At 40.9% G+C, this 15323-nt stretch overlaps 1 protein-coding gene across 2 annotated transcripts in view; it reads left to right on the top strand.

Moving 5' to 3' along the window:
- The window catches only part of GALE (UDP-galactose-4-epimerase), a 553592-nt gene that overhangs the window by 141386 nt on the left and 396883 nt on the right, over positions 1 to 15323 (top strand). The gene's annotated exons all lie outside the window — the stretch shown is intronic.

Genomic DNA, 15323 nt, shown 5'->3' with positions numbered 1-15323 from the left:
ATAGGGGGTGTGCAGCAGGCTCCCATATTAGTGAGAACCAGATCCAGTATGGCTGCACCCCTGATTGGTGTATTGACTATCTGGTCCAGGGAGTTTGTGTTTACCAAATCAAGGAATCTCTGTGCATGTACGTTTGGTGTCGTATAGGATTCCCAGTTAATAGTGGGGGTAATTAAAGTCACCCATGAACGGGGTTGCCAGACGTCTGTATTTGAGCGGGATTGTCCTGGGATCAGCAGCCTGATCCAGAGTCCTGCACTGCCAGTTTAAATCCCGACGAAACAGCCTCTGTTTTTTTTTTTTTTGATTGGTCCGTATACCGGCATACGGGCCAATCAAAAATCGCTAAACATGGAGCTACTTGTGTTTAATGCAGGACATCCGGCAGTTCCGTATTAAACACAAGTAGCTCAGTTTTGGGATTTTTTTGATTGGCCCGTATGCCGGTATATGAGCCAATCAAAAATCACTAAACACAGAGCTACTTGTGTTTAATGCGGAACTGCCTGATGTTCCGCATTAAGCACAAGTACGTTTTTATTTTTTTTTTTTTGGTCTTCACTTAGTCTGACAGGTCAAAGACCTTTTTTTTTGGTCTTTAGCATGAAAGAGCTTTTTTTGTCCCTACCTGGCCAGTCGGAAATTTGGCAACCCTGCCCATGAATATTGTATTGGGTTGGATGGTTAGTGTTTCTAATAAGTTTAAATACATGGTATGGGTTTCCGGTGTCAGAGGGGGACCTGTAGCTTGCAAGGAAGTGGTACTGGATTTTACCTGTGGTGATATGAACATGGAGCAGCTCAAGTGCATTGTCCTGTTTGACCAGTCTTGAAGTATATTTATTTTTGATGTAAATAGAGACACCTCCACCTTTAGTCCCCTGCCTGTGAAGTAGCTGACCTAAAAGTGTGGAAGGCATTATAACCTTGCACTGTTGGTGTGCTCTCCGCAGCTTTAAACCATGTCTCCATGACCACACAGACTTCACCATTCTCTAGGGTAAAGAGAGCTAGGGAGTAGAGTTTTTTGGCATAAGATGTAAACATCTCTGTTGGTAATCATGACTGGATGGCCTTACTCCAGGAATTTAATGAACTATTGCGCCAAGTTTAATCTATCTTGAAGATTCTGGTTCTTACTCATAGCTGGTGAGATACAAAATAACATCCATGACTTCTTAATAGTTGACATTAACAGAGCTCCATCCAAGCAAAAATCCTGGTATTCAACTGTTGAGCCTGTCACAACATGCTATTTTTGCAGGTAAGACTACCAATATCAGGCACTCGACCCTTTGCATGCAACCAAAATTCTGCTTTGTCCTCATGACTAGCAGATGAAATGTTTCTTTTGTAGTAAGACAGGCTAGGCTATATAGGGTGTCGGCCATTCCACTAACAGCATGCCTGGATGATTTGAAGTTGCAGAAATGTCACTGGACAAGAACATTGCCTTTATACACAAGATTTCTGAATGGTATTACACAAACTGAGCTTCCCCTTGAGTAGTTGTGATCTCATTATGTGTTATGCTCATGATCATGCAAGTGTTCTGACTTACAAAAGGCTTAGGGCACACATAGTCAACAGCAACTTGGTCATTGCAGTAGAAACAACCATATTATAGGCTGCAGGTAGTGAAATGGATTTATTAGCACTGATCTGTAGAAGAAAATGATCCATTATGGATATTATATTGCCATTTGACACACTCCTGAAATCCCTAATGATGAACTGCTAGCACAAACGGTTAATCTGTTTTGTAATTGTTTGAATTTGAGGCCTTTTAGGAATCCTGTCCAGACGTACAAACCAACAACAGTAGTCAACGTATATGGCAAACTTAAAAAATCACTAACTGGAAAGTATGAATAAAAACTAGTTTATTGCGAACGGTAAGCGCTTTCACTAAATAGCTTCATCAGACCAAATATAATGGTAAAAAACCCGCATTTAAGAAGTTTAAAACAACCAGTCGAAAGAAATCAAAAAAATGACATCAGATCCTGAAAAGCGCTGCTAAGTATCTAAGCACCCCTAGTGAAAACATTTGTAGCAAAAAGTAACATCTCAGAACTCTAAGAAGACAAAGTCTCCATAAACACATATTTAGAAAATTTAAAAGGTTCTACTTATTCATTTATTAACAACATTAAAACATTTATCTAATTAATGAACTGTTTTTTCACAGTGTATAACAGCTATAAAAAAAGAGGGAATTGTATGAATTATACAAAACTGTTAAAAGCATTAACTATTCAAAGAAACATCAACAATTACACAAAGTATGTTGCTACAATATTCTGATAACTTTTCTATTGTGTACAGAAGCATTCACTTTTGAAATGCACATCTTCACTTATAACGATTAAGGTTTAACTGGAATGAGTTCTAGCTAAGCCAATAATTACATAATATCGGAGGCAACTTAAAACGAGTAAATCTCGTAGCACAGTAGAAATATGTCCATAAAAACTAAACATAACATTCATTATTCTTAAATACAGATATATAGCTGCCAAATATATCATCACGGCATAGGTGTAGTGAGTATTTATCTTCTACAAAAACGTTCGCCTTTAAAATACACATATGACGGATAGAAATTCTTTATAGTAATAACTGTCTATAACGATTGCTAAATGAGCAACAAATACATATTGCAGCCAAATCGATCTTGAACATCAATGAAGGCATAACCATAAATATAATGTCTACGTATTGACACTCATAATGAAAGTTATAAAGATGGCCAATTGGGCTCAATACTCCATCTTATTCCAACTTAATAAAACAATACGTCCTTAGCTGTATATGGGAACTGTATCATACGAATATATATATGTAGCAAAAAATGAGCTCAATTAGCTGAAAGATGCAGCTTTACATATAAAGCTGTGACCTAATTATATCTCCGTAATAATGTGATACAAACCACTTATACAGAATGAATGACAAACACATGGACAAACTATCGAGCTTACTTTATGAATGCATATGTGTATCAGAATACCTAGTAAGCTCTATACAGATTCTGTTGACATGCTGACTATATAGCTTGTCGTTTGGCATCCAGTACTCGGGGGCCATCGGCAATGCATGAGTGAGGCAGCTTATTATAAGAATGAATAGGCAAACATATATATGATCATTTCATTGCTTTACATTAAGACTAGAATAAAGATGTCGAAATGACATCAAAAAAATAAATATATGTCTCAATGTATCAAAACATTTTTAACTAAAACCAATCAATAATGACCTCGAAACAAATTAAAATGAATTACCCAACATGTCTTATTTATATAAAAAAAAATTGTATATATGTTACACGAATATGCAAATACAAAGCCAAAAGAACAGTGGGTACATAACTGTTCTTAACCGATAGTGTTCTGCATATAATAACAGCAGATAATATTTATATACAACGCGGTATTGCTTCCAATATTAAATCTATTTTTGTATATGGTTAATATTTGGTTGGATGTTATATTAGTTTGATTTAGGGGGTGGAGTTGTTGCTGGGTGTTTGATTACACCTATGTCCTTTTAATTTCAGCATTGAGTGGTATATACATTAACATTGCTGTTATAGTCAGCTTAGATACTATGTACCCACTGTTCTTTTGGCTTTTTATTTGCATATTCATGTGTCCTATATAAAAATGTTTTTGATATAAATATAAGACATGTTGGGTAATTCATTTTCATTTGTTTCGAGGTCATTATTGATTGGTTTTAGTTAAAAGTTTTTTGATACATTGAGACATATATTTGTTATTTTTATTTTATGTCATTTCAACATCTTTATTCTAGTCTTAATGTAAAGCAATGAAATGATCATATATATGTTTGCCTATTCATTGTTATAATAAGCTGCCTCACTCATGCATTGTCGATGGCCCCTGAGTATTGGATGCCAAACGACAAGCTATATAGTCAGCATGTCAATAGACTCTGTATAGAGCTTACTAGGTATTCTGATACACATATGCATTCGTAAAGTAAGCTCGATAGTTTGTCCATGTGTTTGTCATTCATTCTGTATAAGTGGTTTGTACCACATTATTACGAGAGATATAATTAGGTCACGGCTTTATATGTAAAGCTGCATCTTTCAGCTAATTGAGCTCATTTTTTGCTACATATATATATTCATATGATACAGTCCCCATATACAGCTAAGGACGTATTGTTTTATTAAGTTGGAATAAGATGGAGTATTGAGCCCAATTGGCCATCTTTATAACTGTCATTATGAGTGTCAATACGTAGACATTATATTTATGGTTATGCCTTCATTGATGTTCAAGATTGATTTGGCTGCAATATGTATTTGTTGCTCATTTAGCAATCGTTCTAGACAGTTATTACTATAAAGAATTTTTATCTGTCATATGTGTATTTTAAAAGTGAACGTTTTTGTAGAAGATAAATATTCACTACACCTATGCCGTGATGATATATTTGGCAGCTGTATCTGTATTTAAGAATAATGAATGTTATGTTTAGTTTTTATGGACATATTTCTACTGTGCTATGAGATTTACTCATTTTAAGTTGCCTCCGATATTATGTAGTTATTGACTTAGAACTAGAACTTATTCCAGTTCAACTTTAATTGTTATAAGTGAAGATGTGCATTTCAAAAGTGAATGCTTCTGTACACGATAGAAAAATTATCGGAATATAGTAGCAACATACTTTGTAATTGTTAATGTTTCTTTGAATAGTTAATGCTTTTAACAGTTTTATATAATTGTATAATTCGTATGTTTCCCTCTTTTTTATAGCTGTTATACACAGTGAAAAAGCAGTTCATTAATTAGATAAATGTTTTAATGTTGTTAATAAATGAATAAGTAGAACCTTTTAAATTTTCTAAATATGTGTTTATGGAGACATTCTGTCTTCTTACAGAGTGCTGAGATGTTACTTTTTGCTACATATGTTTCCGCTAGGGGTGTTTAGATACTTGGCAGCACTTTTCAGGATCTGATGTCATTTTTTGATTTCTTTTGATTGGTTGTTTTAAACTTCTTAAATGCGGGTTTTTTACCATTGTTTGGTCTGATGAAGCTATTTAGTGAAAGCGCTTACCGTTCACAATAAACTAGTTTTTATTCATACTTTCCAGTTCATGATTTTTTAAGTTTGCCATATACGTTGACTATTGTTGTTGGTTTGTACGTTTTGGACATATTTACTTTATTATTCCAGTGGTCACAAGTTACTCTTCAGTACGGTACCTTTAGTATTTTTCCCTTTTAGGAATCAACTGGCTTCTTGAGATGTCAGTTATACTTTAGTAAAACTAACTTTAACCTTCCTCTGTGACTGTGACCAAGTATTTGTTATGGGAGGTTTACAGTCAAAAATGTCAATAGCACATTTGGTTGAAAATTTTTTATTTTTTTTATGGTAGTGAAAAATATACAGAATGCTCAAAATGTCAAAACCTCACTGGACTGAATGCTCAAAATGTTGAAAACTCATTTTTGTAGTGTTTGTTGGTACAGAGGTGTCAGAAGCTGTTGAAGGCTGGGGGGGGGCGGAGGGTAAGAGGGGCACTTAGTGATCTAAAAAGGGCAGTTTTTTAAAATATTATGGTGACAGACATTGAAATAACTCCGAGGATTAAGGAGACCGAAGCAATCCAGGAACAGGGAAGGTATACAGCATGAACCTGATTCTACAGAGCTAAAGTGGTGTACTAGTACCTGTCAAAATCTGGAGAAGGTGGTGGAAGCAAGAGGAGGAATTATGAAGGTTCATTACCAAGTCTGCTCACTAAAAACGAAGGTACATACACAGACAAAATGCCAACAGCAACTTTGACATAGAGAGAGCCAGACATCGTGGGGAGTGTGGTGTGGGAATGTACATGACAGAAGTGTTCTCCATTATGGTTTTTAGACCCAACAGTCTGATGCAGTAGTACAAGAATCTTACAATATTTGTGAAAACTCTACAGTATATACAAGCAGCGACAAGGTCATTTTAAATCTTAATTTTAATGCATTACTCTAGTAAACATAAGTTTACTTTCAGAACTCTTGTTAGATGCAAAAAAGCACCTAGGTAGTGACAACTTATTCCCAGGGGCATTATCTGTGACAGGAATAGCAATGCTCAAAAAAGGTTAGTTACTTGGCTAGTCTCTGTAGCAGTGAAGTCTGCTTATTACATGAAAGCATAAAAATAATGCCACCTTTCTATTACCATGACCTGCATGGTGCTTCTGATCATAGCGAGTCATAAGCAATGTAGCACACGCAAAAGAAAACTAAACCATACAACAAGCAGATGAAAGGTCATAAGGGCAAACCTTAAGGCTAGTCCCTCAAGTCTCTTCCAAGATGAAGCAACTCGCCTCCAGAAGTAAAAAATGCCGATTTTACTCTAACGACGTAATTTCTCCCTGAGGTAGTTTCAGTAATTCAATACCAAATGTCTTGCTTACAAGCAACAAATAGAAAACTCAGCAAAATGAAATGGCTGAGTACCATAAAAATGATATTAGACATACCATATTACTGAGAAAGCAGTCTCTGATGTTTATGTAGATTTAACGTACAAAAGTGGAAAATAAATAAAATTTGGTCAACATAATAGGTGTTGCTCAATTAGTACCTGAATTAACAATTTTTCACTAACACCATTTGAACAACTATGTGTCTTTCCAATTTGAAGGACATTAGTACTTCAGTTACTGGCAGATACAAGATATGTGAATGCCATGAGTGGGGGGCATGACTAGCAGCAGACCAATCAGCCAAAGCCCAGCAGATTTTCAAGGAAGTGCCATGGTGTGCCCATAGTGAAAAAAATGGTGCACATCTGTTGGCTAATGAAACCATCTGCAGGGTCTGAGTACTCACCCAGGGCTAGGCCTACTAGTAACTTTTAACAGAGAGGGATAACTTCGACCTTGCACACATTCTGCAGGCCCTCTCTCAAAAGGCTGTTACCCCTTACCACTGTAACATTTCAGCTTTTTTCCTCAACATACATACAATTATATTTATATATGTTTTACACACACAAATATGCTCTGTATACCACTCGAGTTGCAAACATTTCCCTACTGGGTCACACTAATACACAAGCACCCTTCCTTAATATACAGCTTTAGTAGTTTGCATCATGCAATTTGCATATTACATACAGGTCAAATACAGCTATCTTGCAACTGAAAGATTGACTATATTTAGAATTAACAGGACTTTCGGAAATTACCACTCAGTCAAAAGGAAAATGTCCTGCAATGTCATATTTGCTGTCTGCCAAGTTGGGCATTTTCACTCCTTACAGTTTCTCAGCAAATGAAAGTTCACCTGTAGCACATGCAAGAAATGCCTCAGTAGCTACATCAGTTTACATGCATTAGCATCAACGATTCACAACCAAGGTCAAAAATCTATTTACCAGATGAAACGTATGATATGACATTATGCGCAGACACAAACAAACTTACCTTCTTCCTCAAGCACACACGTACACACATTTACCTACCCTCTTAATGGAACTGTGGTAATTTAAATTCTGTGTGCGAGTGCAGAATGTATTTACATCTGCATTGGCGTGCGTGCATGTGATGCACGCAAACACACGCAAGGTCCTCTGTAAAGGAAATGTTATTATTTAGTTAGTTATTTAATTTATTTATTTACCCTGCAGCTGTAAAAGTGGGAGGGGGTGCATCACCACTCACTCCATGGTTCCGGTGCCTATGTGTTGGTAGGATTATGAAATTGAATGTTTGACTGAAAAGGTTATAGTGGGTGATGTGTGTGCGAGAGTTCACAGATTTTAGGGTTAGGGTAAGGGAGTAGTTTTACTGATGTTCTTTGTGTTTCACTGCTGCAGTACTAACCATCGGGTTGTCCATGCTGTGGTAGCCCTCAGTTGGGCCGAATACCAGCGTCAAGGTTTTGTGTGTTGGCTGCTGTCGCTTGCTGGGTGACACCAGGTCGTCTGTGCTATAAAGGAGAGCAGGCGAAGCCATTAACTCAGTCTTTCTTGCCATGGAGCCCGTAGCAGAAGCAATTCGCAACAGTGCCGGTCGGCCATTTCCAGATTTCAAACTTCAGCTGAAAACGTCTAAAGCTAAGTACCCCATTGGGGATCCTTCCTTTTTCTTGCACTAACCGATGTCCAAAAAAGTCAATAATTATCTCGCCTGTGGAAAGCAAATACCACATTGAGACTTCCATTTTTACCGCATCACTTGCTTAGGCCCAGATCACGACGTACCCTGCTGTCAGTTCTGTGCCCTCTTTAACACTAGAACTATTCGTCATAGAGCTCTGTTTGTAGCCAGTTATTTTTGTCTTTCTTCTCCGATAACCAATATGGTATCCATCAGTCAGCAAACTGCAGATCTTCCTAAAAAAACGTAAAGATAAGGATAGAGACAGACTGCATAAGGCCAATGCTTCTGACGACACCACTGCTTAATGGGTCATCAGTTCTTCTGAATTCAGTGAGGCAATTTCGCAGCCCCTGATGCCCGACTCAATTACTTTGCAGGCTTCTGCTGAGACCCTTTTGAAGTCCAGTATGCCTCAGATGTCTGCATCCTCTAACGAGCCTTCAGATGTCTCTGCTTCGGTTGAGTCCAGAGCCGCTAAGCAGGCACCAGCTTCCGAGGATACCACTCACACTTAGGATTTCACTTCAAGGCCTTCGCCCTCTCTTCCAATTAACTCATTGACAGCACTGAGGAATACTCTTCAGGACAGACTTAGAGCTAATCCTAGGAAAACAGCAAAAAGTCTCAATTCCACTACTTCCCCCTTGTCAAACTAGAATGCTTAAAATGGTGGAGAATCTCATCACTTTCATCCAGGGTAATCGGGCCACTCCAGCCAGAAGGAGAAGGGAACCTTCTCCAGACATCCATTCGGATTTGGACTCCGAGGGATCTGACTCATGTGTTTTTGAAGAGGAAAATCCTCTTACTGCCTATGAAGACTCAGATGCAGAATAATCGATCCCTTCTGCATCACCTCCAGAGGACTTTTCCTTTGGGGAAACCCTCCACACCCTCAGGGAACACTTCCAATGAGAATCAATGGATTTCCCTCAATCCAAGAAAAGGCTAAGAGCTTCTGGACCTACCCCAGCACAGGCCTCTGGCCATCCCACCCATCTTGGAGGTGGTAGCTGATGATTACCTAGAATCCAGCCTTACCCCTGACACTTTCCACCTGCCTCCAGAAAACCTGACTGGTACTACAGGGTACCTGACTCGCATAAATTCCTCTACAGAAATCCTATAGCAGATCCAGAGGTGATTACTCTGGGACCTAAAGGAGTTAAGGCTATCTCTGCAAAGAATCCCCCTCCCTCAGACAAAGAATCCAGGGCCCTGGACAGATGGGGTAAAAAAGTATATACCTCTGCAACTTTAACTGTAAGTGCTCTCAACTGTCAGTTCCATATGTTAAAATATCAATAGCACACTTTGGAACTTTTGAAACAGAAAATTTCTGCTTTACCAGATTTTGCCAACAATAGAGAAATAGCAGAAGTACTGCACTCTTCAGCTCATTTGGCTAAGAACTCCTTACACTGTGGATTTGATGCCCTAGAAGCTTCTAGCAGGGCAGCAGTGACAGGATCTGTTAAAGACATGCATGGCTGAAGGAGCAACCTCTCCCTGATCATGTCAAAGCTATAATCATGGATGCGCCTCTTGACAAAGACCGCTTGTTTGGACAGAAAATTGAAGAGGTACTTAAAAAGATGGAAGACAAAGCAAAAATTGATGCAGACTGTTAAACATTTTCTTCAAGTACAACCTCCTAGGTTCAGCAGAACTTTTCCCTCTAAACACTGGTCCTTTCCTGCACAAAACAGGCAGGTACAAGGCAAAACCCAAATGGCCTCTCAAACACTAGAGCAGAGAATTCAAAAGCAACCCTGTATGGAAAAAACTCTCAATGACTACCTTTCCCATCTCTGCCTGCCTCCACCACACCAAAAGCTAGGAGGAAGGCTATCTCTATGCAGAGAAAATTGGAACTGTATAACAAAAGATCAAGGGGTCTTAAAATCATTGCTCAGGGGTACAAATTCAATTTCCAAGAACTACCACCTCCAAGAGGGTACCCAGACCTACCTCCAAACCAGTGGACAGAAGCACTTAAACAAGTGCAAAACTTAATATCCCTAGGGACAGTAGAACCTGTACCTCCAGAACAAGTTGCAAAATGATTCTATTCCAGACTATTCCTTGTTCCCAGGAAAGAGGGGACTTGGCGTCCCATCCTGGACCTATCCTTTCTCAATACCTTCCTGGTAATCCCAAAATTCAAAATGCTTACCTTACAACAGCTTCTACCAATGCTGCCAAACTAAGCTTGGATGGTCACCTTAGACCTAAAGGACTCTTACCTGCACATCCCAATAAGGGAATCATGCAAAAGATTCTTGCGCTTCAGAGTGGGATCATTACACTTTCAATTCTCTGCTTTGCCCTTTGGCTTATCTACTGCTCCCAGGGTATTCACCAAATGTCTAGCTCCTGCCATTGCCTTCTGCAGGCAAAACAATGTACAGATTTACCCTTACCTGGACGACTGTCTCATCCAGGCAGACTGCAAGGAACTGCTCCTGCAGCACCTCTCATTTGTAAAAAACCCTACTCGCCTCTCTGGGGTTCACTATCAATGAAAGAAAAGCAAAACAGTCTCCTTCCAGGAAAATCATGTTACTGGGAGGCTTACTGGACACACAACAGCAAATGGCCTTTCTGTCCCCAGAAAAACAAAGTTTCCTACCAAAATGCTTCACTACTCTGGCCTCCCAAACCCAGCTTTTGGCCAGGAAATTCCTGCAAGCTTTAGGGTACATGGCCTCATGCATCCTCCTGGTACCTCTGGCCAGACTGCACATGAGGAAAATTTAGTGGTACCTAAAGAACCTATGGTGTCAACACTCATAACCTCTGGACACCTCTCTGCCTGTGATCCCTTGCATAAGATTCGAGTTCCTCTGGTGGGCCCAGGCCTGTGTTCTGAACAAGGAGCTTCCATTCACCCTCCTTCCATCAGAACATACCATAACTACAGATGCCTTGGACATAGTCTGGGGTTCCCACCTAGAAGGCAGATGCGCCCAAGGTCTCTGGGATGCACAAAAACTACTCTTGCACTCCTATCATTTCCTTTTGGTTGATGTGCAAAACTCTGACATTCTTCAAACCCTACCTCAAACCAAGGGTTCTCCTCATAAAAACAGACAACACCACAGTCATGTTGTACATGAACAAATAGGGAGGGACTCTATCTTACCCTCTGTGCAGACTAGCTATGAACCTGTGGCTAACAACCTCATCCATGGGACTACATCTTATAGCCCAGTACCTACCAGGCATCAACAACACCCTAGTAGACCACATAAGCAGAAACCTGCTGGACCCACACGAATGGCAACTACACAGAGACATTTTTTCTGCAAATTACCCACACATGGGGACCCCCCAGGCGGACCTCTTTGCATCTCATCTAAATCACCAAGTACAGAAATTCTGCACCAGGGAGTACCATCACCTGGCCTGGAAGGTTGATGCCCTGACATTCCCTTGGAATCCCCTTTTTATGTATGCATTCACACCTCTTCCTCTCATTCCAAAAGTATTAATCAAGATAAGGGAGGAAAAACCAAGAGCAATATTCATTGCCCCAGATTGGCCCAGACAGCATTGGTACCCACTGCTGCGCAGCCTATCTCACCAGCCCCCCGGCAGCTACCTCTGATACCTCACCTGCTATCCCGGGGGAGGGGGGGACAGTGCTGCACCCAGACCTTCAGACATCAAACTCTCAGCATGGCTTATTCTCCCATAACCAACAAGGAATCCTATGCTAAATAAGCAAGTCCTTGACATCATCACAGAAGCCAGAAGGCCCAGCACCAGAAAATCTTACACAGGAAAATGGAAAAGCTTCTGCTCCTGGACCCATTCCAAGGGGGCAGACATAAATCTGCCCTCCATTCCTTTTATTCCAGATTATCTTGCTGAGCTTCTTAACAAGGGTCTCTCCTCCTCCATAAAGATCCATGCCTCTGCCATCTCGGCACACTTTGACACAGAACAGCCATTGTTCTCCCACCCTCTTATCAAACAGTTCCTTAGAGCAGCTTCTAATATCAGGCCTCCCAGAAGACAGCCCACCCCAACTTGGGACCTGAGCTATGTTTTAAAAAAGCTTACTCTGCCTCCTTTTGAGCCTGCAGCATCCTCAGAATTAGAGTACCTCCCTTGGAAGACTGCCTTTCTCCTGGCTATTACTTCAGCCAGGAGAGTGTCAGAGCTTCAAGCCTTAATAGCCACTGAGCCATTTATCATCTTCCATGCAGACAGGGTCTCCCTGAGAACCAATTCCTCCTTCATGCCAAAGGTGGTTTTGGATGTTACCCTCAACTGGGCCATCCACTTGCCCACCTTCTTCAACTAACCCTCAGAATAAGGGTTAAAAAAATATATATCTAAGCCTGTTTCCTACCTTTCCTGTAACTAGTGTAGTCCAGATTCCAATTTGCTGTATCCAGGACTGTATGTAAGCTTCTGAGCCCCCCAAGCTTTCTGTGTTGTAGGGATGCCTTCTAGCTTATCAGTGGGAGTGGTAAGCACTAGGTAACCTATCTACCACATAAGGAGTGGTTCTGGCCCAGAAATTGTAGTTATTGGCTGTTTGGGCAGTTTTTCCATCTCTCTCTCTCCACTTTCTGATTTAAAAGCCCGCATTTGCACTTGTTTCCCCCCTTTCCTGTAACTTATTTTTTATTTATTTATCATTTCTTAACTGGGAAAGTCCGACTTGGAACAAAGCCAATTTTCAGCGGAGGCCCGGGGAGAAAGGCTCCAGATGCATGTCATTGTAATGTGGGAGGAAACCCACACGAATGCAGGGAGGACATGCAGACTCCACACAGAAGGCACCCCAGCCGAGAATCAAACCGGAGAACCTCTTGCTCTGAGGTGACAACGCTACCACTGTGCCGTCCAGAAACTAGTTAATCTGGATACAGATTCTTAGTTTTAGCACTTGAATTTGCTTATTCGTGATCAGCATTTGTTCAGAACTTGTAAGCACTAAATAAGCTGTTAATTACTACAGCACTCAACCTTCCTCATTACCTAGAGGAAAACAGTTTTGATACTTGTTTTCCTCACTTGCTTAGAGAAAAACAGCTCTTGTACTACCTTTCCTCACTTATCTAGAGGAAAATAGTTTTTTATTCAGGCATGTCCAAGGGTCAGCTTCCAGTGTTCTCTCCTGTCTATCTGATGAATCTGGGCATCTTGGGGCAATGTAGAAATTGCCTCATGTAAACAGACAACCCTCTCCTCCTACCACCCAACACTACAACCTGTGAGGGATGCACTTATCTAGCCAAACTGGAGGTAAAGTTCTCTCCAACCAAGACTGAACTTGACAGTCAAGAGGAGAAGGTAAACACTTGCACCACACCACACTCATCACATAGTCTCACTAAATCTACACCAACAAAATCCACACATAGAAACCCATAAAAACATTCGCTGAGGCTCTCCGTAATCTGCTCAAGCAACAGAGACTTCCAAAGCAGAAATGCAAGCAACTTCCACCCCCCAACACAACCCAAATGACACACAGCCCACAGACAGTGTGCCACTCAACCACAGCCAATAAGGCAAAACAACGTACCCAACACACTAGTCATAGGTGATTCTATAGTCAGGCACACTGATGTCCCACTCACCAGGCAAAACAAGGAGAAGGTTACTGTCAGCTGCCTGTCTGGTGTCAGGATCTGCCACATAACCCACGCACTCAGGTCACTCCACAACAAATACAAATATGACTCTGTCATTGTCCATGTTGGTGTGAACAACCTGAGACGTACCTCCCTGGACTACATGAAAAGAGACATGGAAGAGCTCTCCGATCTTGTAGCCCAGGCAGGTATGACCCTAGCCCTGAGAAGCATTCTGCCATCACCCAGAATGATACCGCAGTACAAGGACAAAATGATTGACTTCAACAATTGGCTAAGCTTCTGGTGTCATTCTAAAGGGATCCAGTATCTGTCTGCCTGGGATGACAGGGTTGACAGACCCCGATGCTTTGCCAGAGATGGCCTGCACCTGTCACCCCTGGGATTCCGGATACTGGCTAAAATCCTTGCCGCCCCTATAGTGCCATTTTTAGGCAAGGTTCAAATGACAAATTCACCTCCATAACAGGAACAGGCAAGCAAAAACTGAGGGTGATGCTACTCAATGCTAGAAGTCTAAGTCTCAAAATGCACTCACTCGAGGCACTCCTTAAAATGGAGAACATCGATATCTGTGCAGTGACTGAGACCTGGTTCAAGGCTCCAGAGAGCACCCCTGCACTCCCAGGCTATAACTCATACTACACTTTCGGCCATGTAACCCGGACCGGAACACCAAAGGCAGAGGTGTGTCCATATTCATTAAGGATATCCACACCGCCAGGCTAGTTGCTCAGCATAATGCAGCCGAGGTTATCCAAGTGCAACTAACTCTGGGCAAAACTGCAATCCAAATTGTAGCTTGCTACAGATCCCCCACCATGCCCCAGGATTCCCACTCCTCTTTTCTTGATGTACTGTATTAGGGTTCAACCAAACACCTTAATAATGGGCAATTTCAACTACCCCACCATTAACTGGGAAAACTACTCATGTGCCAACTCCTTCGCTCAACGCTTTCTGGAATTCATAAACTCTAATGCCCTGGATCAACTTATCCACACCCCCACCAGGGGCAACAATATCCTAGATCTAGTCATTACCAGCATGAGTGACCGGTGTTCCACACCTGAAGTCAACACCTCATTGGTCCGATCCGACCATAAGCTAACTACCCTAGATATCCACATCCTGCCCCCACCTCCCATTAAGGAAACCATGGTAAAAAAATTTCTCCAAAGCCAACTTTATGCTTTTTAAGACAGAAGTGGTGAACTTCATGACACCCATGCAAATGGACAATACAGTTATGACTACTGAATGCTACACAACTGCACTTTATAAGTACTTACACGAGTACATGAATCGTGCTATCCCAAACAGAACCAAGACGCTATCCTCCAAAAAAAGGAAGCCAATCTGGTGGTCCCCTGCCATAAACAAACTGTACAACAGAAGGAAGAAACTGTTGCAAAAGAGAGTAAAATCCTACGAGTGGAGGAGCTCCCTGGACAGCCTCAGTAAGAAGCTGTGATCCCTGATAAAATCCTCCAAAGCTAGTTACGAAAACAAAATCGCCACTGATTCTAAAGACAATCACAAAGCATTCT

This window comes from Protopterus annectens, chromosome 1.part2 (assembly GCF_019279795.1).
Source record: "Protopterus annectens isolate FY-2018-M chromosome 1.part2, PAN1.0, whole genome shotgun sequence".
NCBI classification, from domain to species: domain Eukaryota; kingdom Metazoa; phylum Chordata; order Ceratodontiformes; family Protopteridae; genus Protopterus; species Protopterus annectens.
Note: the sequence above shows the minus strand (reverse complement) of the source record. Positions and strands in the feature narration are given on the sequence as shown.